Source organism: Mus caroli, chromosome 10 (genome assembly GCF_900094665.2).
Source record: "Mus caroli chromosome 10, CAROLI_EIJ_v1.1, whole genome shotgun sequence".
In the NCBI taxonomy this organism is placed as follows: Eukaryota; Metazoa; Chordata; class Mammalia; order Rodentia; family Muridae; genus Mus; species Mus caroli.
The window spans coordinates 39,214,272-39,222,948 of record NC_034579.1 but is presented as its reverse complement, the minus strand read 5'-3'; positions in this window follow the sequence as shown (position 1 = coordinate 39,222,948).

Genomic DNA, 8,677 nt, shown 5'->3' with positions numbered 1-8,677 from the left:
CAAGACTAAGTGGGTTGGGGAAAGTCCTTGGCCCCAGAAAGTTCTTCCAGAGAGTCTCATCACAGCCATAGTTACCAGACACTGTTTCTTCAGCAATGGTTTGTATAAACCTTGCCAAATGCTGGCTTGAATTCCAAATGAGGATGAACATCCCTGTGCTACCTTAGCAAAAGACAAATGGTACCTGACAAATCAAAAGGTTACAACACTTGAGGAATTTCCAAAGCCAGAACCATTTACCACCTTAGGTTTGGTTGGAGCTTGGGGGACTTCTGTAAATAAAAGACAAATTACTGAATGTTCAGTTGCTCTAAGATAATGCTTTGCAAAGATTTACAAAGTGGAAACTTGAAGGAATCTTTGCTAACCTTACTATGTAAACTCTATGCCTTTCATGAAGAATGTTTTATTGCCCTTCAAACTATGTTTGGTAAGTAAAGTTTGACTTCTGAATTAGAAGTCAGAGAGGAGAAAGTGCATTAAGGTACCGACGCTGAAAAAAAAAACAAACCTATAAAGATGATACAGGATAAGGAACTTACTCCCTACACAAGTACTATATAAACTGTCTTTTAGCAATCTGCAGATAAACCTGGTATCCTTTGTCTGACTAGATTAAATTGAAGTTTTATTTTGAGACAGTATTAGCTGTGTGGCTCAGACTGGGGGTGTGTCTTCATGCCGGGCCTATCTTTCAGTGAGCTCTGGAAAGAGGAATATGGACTTCTATGCCTGGCTCTATATTTTTGTTTTAAACATTTAAAGAAGTTGTGACTAAAACGTACAAAACACCTTTGGTAAAAACATTTTGACAGCAGGGGAAATGAACGAGTCAAGCGGTTGGATCAAAACCAAGAGTTCAGTACACAAAAAGCTGGAAAGCATTACCAGCCCTCTTTCTGTAATATCACAGGCAGCTGCAATTAAAACTGACATATGTTTTAGGAATAATTGCAATAAAAAAAAAGAAATCAAGGAGCTGAAATCATGGGATTCAGGATGAAGATCGCCATGGGTGGGGTAGAAGTGAGGGAACCTTACAGTTGAGTGTAGTTATAAAGGTCTCTTGGTTCTGATAATATCGTCTTAGCACTTGTAAAATTTAAATAGGCAAAGCAACAAAGAAAAAGGAAAAAAATCGGCAAAGTCTAGAAATATAAATGTATAAAATACACTGGATTTTTTTGCTCTCTCCCTGAATAGCTCCTTCCTCAGCCCTCCCACGAGTCTCATACCACAACCTTAGCCTGCATATGGGGCAATTAGACAAGACAGGAGGAAAGAGGAAATTATACCCCTAGAATCTACAGAAGAGGAACTCACTATCTGGTCATTGGAACTCCGGCCCATCCCCTCTGTGCCACTCCCCGGCATCTGGACGTCCACTGTCTCATCAGTGAGAGATAGCTTTAACGGACACTTCACCCCACATCTGCACGGGAACAACTAGTCCACTGCTAAATGTGTTTAGAAATAAAGCTATCTCCATACGGCAAAACTACTAAAGCGGGTTGCTTTTTCCTATGGCAAACACGGTTGCCATGGTCAGGTTCAGCCTACCCTTGTGAAACCATCAGATAGCGGAGTTGGGAAGTGACTCAGCTCCCAGAAGGTGGACTGAGCCGACACCCTCACACCACTACCTAAAATATTTCCCTTAGGCTTTATTATTAATTTTCCTGAAGAGATCTATAATTGGCCAGCATTTTACACGCACGCTCGTTTCTTCAGTTTCAAAATTGGTAAAGTAAAGCCCACTCCTCCCGTTTATAGTGGAACCAAAGTGCAGGTCCTAGCGCCTCTTCATCTTCATCAGCCCCGCTCCCGACAGCCCTTCCCCTCTCTCACATGTGAATCTTTATTCCTCTTCCATTGAGGTCCCCATGCACAGCTCCACTTATAAAGGGCTCTGTTTGCTCAGCAGCCCCTCGTAGGTAACAGGGCCGTCTTGGTGGCAGACCCCACCCAACAGTGAGCCCTAGATCACAAGGGAATCGCAGTGAATGCAGCCCTCTCCTCTACGGTCGATACAATGCGAATCAGGTAGTCTGACCCCTTCCCGTGTCCGCAGGAATGTGCAGGGCTAGTTCAACACCTTTAGGCCCGCTGTCTCCTACCTGTTAGCGGTTAGCTAACTGTAAATCTATACAGTGTAGGCCCTGTGTTAACAAGTGAAAGTCATGGGAGATTTTAAAACTGTCTCTATTCTTCCTCCCCGTTTTCTTCAAAGGCACGGTTCTAGAAAGGGGGGCGTGCCTCACTTCATCCTCTATCACGGCTCTGGCAGAAACTACCCAAGATTTTGAGCCGGTTCTGAATATATCTCTGTAAATGTTAATACTTCTTTAAGGAGATGGTTTACATTCCCACGGGGAGTCGGACATACTTAGTGACCCACTTCTAGGGAAGTGGGGACCCACTGGGACCCACTTCTTCATGTGCGGCTTGGCGCACATGATGGGTTCTCACCTCCCATCTTTACTTATGTTAGAGTACACTGCATCTCTTTCTTGGCTTACTTGCATGGAGTTAGGACTTGAATAGTTCTCCCAAGGAGCACACAGAGGGAGAACTGAAGTCTCCTCCACTAGACTTATTAGAAATGCACCCTAACTTGAGTGACAGCTGGACCACGCCCACACCCTCCCCCGTGAGAGGCCTCAGCCGGAGCTGCTTCTGATGCCTGACCCCCAATGTCTGTGAGAATTACAGACATGTGAGGTTTTGAGCTGCTCTGTCCTGGGGTAATGGTGATAGAGTCATGTATCATTAACATAGCCGCCCAGATAGCAGATCTAATGGCCTCGTTTCCACTCCCTGCTTAACTAAAATTGGAGTGTTCATGTCACCCTTTTCTTGTTCTCTGTTCCCTTGCAGAGTCACAGGCCACTCTTCTCCCTTGCCTTCTGCAGGGTACCAGGGTGCCACCTTTCTTGTCCTCTGGGTCCCCATGCTCTGTTCTCCTCTCAGCTCCCATTCCACATATGCTGTATTATCTGATATCATGGTTTTGTTTACACTATATCCCTTTGGTGGAGTGCTAACTCAAACTCTCAGAGGCAAATGGAAAAAATATTGCCTCCTATTGAGGAATACTGCCTGGAGTGAGCCATGAAATTCCTCAAAGATCTGTAAGAATTTGGACCCAATGCAACATTACCGAGGCTAGATTCCATCCACACTTGGGGGAAGATGGAACCACAAGTCTCGGTCCCACCAACACAACATTAAGTAGCAGAGAAGTCTCTCTCCAAAAGAGGAGATAACAGTTGGACAGTGTGGGTCTCCCTTCTCCCTGGGGGTCACTGGCCACTGGCCCGAGAGGACAAAGGGAGTGGAGGCAGTGAGCAGGGTTTAGATGGCTGTGAGTGTGGCCAATGGACTTCCACTGCAGCCAAACAGCACTTGATTGTTCCAGGATTAGAGTGTACAAGGGCTTTTAGGGGTGTAGGTGGTCACAATACAGTACCTAACTATCATGCGGGTGAGTGGGAAGCCAGACCGGGACTTGTGAGCTGAGCTAAACAGCTCTACACAAGGTCATTCTTCAGATAAGGCCTGGCGTCTGTACTCAGGGATACTCTCCAGGCAAGGTCAGGCAGAGAAAAGGGAACCCTCCAGAGAATGGGAGTCCTCCATTTTGTACTGAGGTCAGAGAACCATCCGGTCAAGGGGCATTGCGACCTTGAGAGCAGGGTTCTCCAATAGATAGAAATGGCAAACACCCACCATACTGTTGTAGACAACTGGCTCTCCCGTTGACCCTCCTGCTTCTCTCTGGCAGTGGTCTGCATAGCAAAGAACTAGACAGCTCCAGCAGGAGACCTGGACACTGTGTTTGGTAGGAAGGGCTGTGGTAGGAAAGTGTCATGCATCATACATCATATGGTTCAGGAAAATGAAATTATTCCCACAGTTTTAGTGGCCAGAGGTCCCAAACTAAGGTCAGGGACTTGACAGTTGCCAGGGGTGGGGGTGGGGGTGGGGGGGAGGATCACTGACAATGTGTTCTTGCTTCCGGCAGTTCCTGCTCTTGCTTCCAGCAGTTCTTTGGTTCCATCTGGTCTCTGCCCCCATCCACACACAATGTCCTCCAATGTGCATGATCATGTCTGCATTCAAATTTCCCCATTTGTGTAAAGGCACGACCCGCCTCGTATAGGACCTCAGCTTCATTATATATGCAAAGACCTTGTTTTCAAGTTAGAGCACTTTCCAAGGGGCTGACCACTAGACTGTCAACATGAATGAGATAAAGTGGGAGAAATTCAGCCCTTCCCAGGCCCTGTAAAAACACCAACAGAATCTACTGAACCCGTTGGCATTTCCTGGTCTTATCATTCCCTTTGTTCCCCAGACTGGCTCCTTTCCTTATAGATCTTATCTCCGTCACACACAACACCGCGTGCTCTGTCATCCAAAGCAGGACTTTCTTTGTTCTTATCTAGCCAGTCATTCAGTGAGTCCACAGAGGTACGTCTTAACTCTTCATTAAACGGGTCTCCTTCCTTCCAACCCGATGTCGCTAGTTGTTCTCAGGTTCCTAGAGTTTTATATGTGGGTGTTACAAGCACCTCCTAAATGCTCTGATCGTCTCCGTCGATGGTTTTCTGGATAGTCACTGCAAGACCTTTCTCCTCCACCTGTCCATCAAATACAGATGCCCGTGTGCTCTTTCAAAACCTCAACGGTTCCCTGACAATTCCATAAGCTTTTCTTTAAATTTGAACAACCTCCGTAGCACAGAGTTCTTGATAATGCCCACCCCATTCCATCACACAAGCCAAGTCCCTTCATAGCCTCCCCTCTGGGCTAGTCCTGAAAGTTCTACAGCTGTCCTTTGGGTCCCCATCAAGAGCCTGTCAAGAGCCTCCTTACTCTCAATGCTCGGCCAAGGGACTTCCTCGGGGAAGTCTTCCTCATCTGGACTCCCCCTGTCCTGCTCACAGCCTCTCTGAAGTCGCCAGTCCCAGAACTGTGTTTCTTTCTAAGCTATTAACAAGTCTGTCACCAGCTACTGTCCTATTGTAGAGGCATCTGAACAAAATTTCCTGCAGAACTCTTCTTAGCATGTGATGCTCCCATCTGCTTTGAGGGGGTCTTTGAAGTGTCTCTGAGGACCCCCTACGTGGACTCTCAGACTCCAAAGGCTTCACCCAGCCAGGCATAGGCTTTCTTAGGCACAATGTGTGACACTCATAGAAGGTGAAACCCAGTGTCTCAGTTCTGAGCACCAAACCGAAGCCACCAGAGCAACAGCTCTGATTCACCAGAACAGATCTGTGGTGGAGCTAGGCTGGTAATCTCAGTGGGACTGTGGGGGAGGCTACAATAGGAAGGAGGCCGTGGGGTTGAAGCCAGCCTGGCTCCATAGTGAGCTCTAGGCCAGCCTTGGGCCACAGACTGGGAAGACAAACTGTCTCAAAGACAAAAAAACAGAAAGCAACCTCCACCAACAGAGATTGTGATAAAACTTTCTTCTTCTTCTTCTTCTTCTTCTTCTTCTTCTTCTTCTTCTTCTTCTCCTCCTCCTCCTCCTCCTCCTCCTTCATTTAAGATTTATTTATTGTTATATGTAAGTACACTGCAGCTGTCTTCAGACCCATCAGAAGAGGGCATCAGATCTCATTATGGGTGATTGTGAGCCACCATGTGGTTGCTGGGATTTGAACTCAGGATCCTTGGAAGAACAGTCAGTGCTCTTAACTGCTGAGCCATCTCTCCAGGCCCCAGTAGAACTACTTCTTATGTGTGCTACCCTCAGGGGTTGAACTGTCCTCCTAAAGGAGACATGTTGAAGTCAGTACCTTAAAATGTAACTCAGTTTGGAAACATAGTATTTACAAAAAAAAAAGTCAATTTACAATGAGGTTCTCAAGGTCCGTCCAAATCCATCTACAGCTAGGAAAGCGATGGGTGCCTGAGGATGATTGCAGAGATAAGGTAATACACTTAATAGAGCCACATTAAACTCCCCCAAATATACCAAATAGAGAAAGCTGGAATTTTATTAAAAGACCTCATGTTGGGAGCATGAAGGTCCTGCACCCACAGCTTTCTAGAAAAACCACTAAACACACAGGATTGTCCTCTCGAGGGAAAGGAAATAAAAACCTGCTCTTCCATCCAGAATGCTGGGAAATGGAGGCGATTAACAGCCTGGAGATCTGCATTAAATGTTGGGCCAAGCCACATCAAGCACATATAGTCAGCACCAAAGGTGGCTGGTGATCTAAATGACCCTAACATTACCTGTACAGCAAGGGTCTCCCCCAAGCTCCCACAACCAGGATCACAAGTAGTCAATGTCCTCTATGCTGTCTGTATGCCCAAGGCCATGCCAAATACTTCCCAAGCCCCTAAACTAATACAGATAGCCTGTCTCTAGAATCCATCTTCTTGGAAGAAATGACATATACTTTGAGATAAATTTCAATGTAATTTTGCCTCCTTGTGCACTGGGTATTGTGTTACCCCAGGAAACTTTTTCCCAAGTTGTATTATACTTAAATATGCTGGCAACAAACTGCCTGACTCTTCAGAAGTTTGAGCCGCCTGACTTAAGTCGGACGGAGCTGAGTTTCCATTTGCACTTCTTGGAAGATGGTTTCCCTGCCTGCCATGACCCCTGTAACAGGGATTCAGGATCCCTGGGGCTTGCTGGCCAACTGGAACCCTTGGTGTGCTCCAGCCCAGCGAGGGATCCTATCTCAGAAGGAAAGATGTGGATGGCGCTTGAGGAAAGTCATCAGAAAGTGACTCATAAGCACACAGGTACACGGTCACTAGCACACACACACATGTACCCACATTAAAAAGGCTTGGGTTGGAGCACTATTAAATGTCTTTGTGTGTGCACTTCCGCTTCCCCATAATTACCATCTGTTTTATTCACTGATGACTGCCCAGTTATACTGCTAATTGGAGAAATATTTACCTTAGCTTTAGTCAATATTTGACCTTTTTTTTAGTAAATGTTATACGATTAAGCTGCTTAAACATTTATCAAGCAGTTAAAATTGAGTCCTTACCTCATTTAATATTTATTTTTGAACAGACCTGGTTCAGCATAGAGATAGGCATAGAAAAATTCAGAACGTATTTTCTGACTTCTTGAGCAAAATCTAATCTGCTTACCTGCAAAGTATTAAGCATAGCTATTCCACAAAGAAAACTTACCCCAAACAAAACAAGAAAGCCACTTTATAAGTCACTCTAGCTACAGACCGTAAGGGAAGAAACCAGCTGATCTTTCATGGAAAAATCAGATTTCACTTTAAAAAATCTTGAACAAAAAAACCAAGCATAATTTACACAAATCCTATACCTTGAATAGTTCTTTACATCTATGTTGTTTTCTGTCCCTCTCATATTTATTTTTCATTGAGTCAAATTCTTAAAATCCAGATTCTTCCTCCTATAACCACAGTGAGTCAGCTACTGACTGACCAAAAGCAAGGAGGCAAGAGGGAGAGGAAAGACTGACCTGTTAGACACCAGCGCTTCAAACCCCACTGAGGACAGGCCAGGAAGAAGTTGTCATGAGCAGCCGTGAATCCGGAATTCCCTTGAAGATGTCTTTCTCCATGACCACATATGGGCTGCTACCATGAGCACGGTAGCTGCTGTGCCCAGGGCTGAGTTATGAGGGTTAACAAAACAGATTAGGTTATTGATGCCTTTGGGAGAGACAGACACTAGGAAAACCAAAGAGGATGTCAGATGCTGACCATTACAAGAAACTCCATGCAAAATAATTTGAAATCCTAAGTCTCTTAACTTTTAAAGTTAGAAGAATTCAGTCACAGAGAAGTCAAGAACTTTTCCTGCAGAGAACGCCATTGGTGCAAAGGGTCCCAGGGGACCCTTGTATAGCACTAGCTATACGAGTTCATTCCCCCAAACCCCAAATTTTTTCTTTTTTTTTTTTTAAAGGCAGATGTGATGGCAGCTTCTGCAGTCCCAGCACTCCTAAGATGAGATGGGAGAATCATCCAGAAGCTCGGGGCCAGCCAGTCTGAGGAACTGGAGTTCACAGTGCAGCAGCACAAACACTAGGTTCTGTCTTTACAAGGCAGAAGGCAAGGAAGGAAGGTGATCTCTCACCTCTGCTCTTGAAATATGGTGGGAACGTATGCACACTCATGAGCGCACACACACACAGGAACACACACACACACAGGAACACACACAAGAACACACACAGGAACACACACGCACGCGCACGCGCACCCACATGCACTCAGTTATTTATTTCAAAAGCAATTATATATGTGTGTGTGTATTATGTATATATATAAGAACATCCTTTAAATTTTTATTTTATTTATTTATTTATGTATGTATGTATGTATGAAGGAGTGTATGAGGTGGTCAGATGACAACTTGTAGGAGTCAGTTCTCACCTTCCACCATGTGAGTCCTGGAATCAAACTCCGGTCATCAGGCTTGGCTTGGTAACAAGTACCTTTACCCACTGAGCCATCTTGGTGGCCCTAAAATGTAAGTAAATAGATAATAGCACCATTACCAAGTATTATTTTATAATAAAAAATTGTGTCTGTGGGAAATGTTTATATTCTTTATACTTCTGATGTCAGTCTTAGTAAAACTCTGGATGCAGAAAGATACTTCAAGCATACCGAAGGTCACAGTAGCAGCAATAAAAAATATGAAA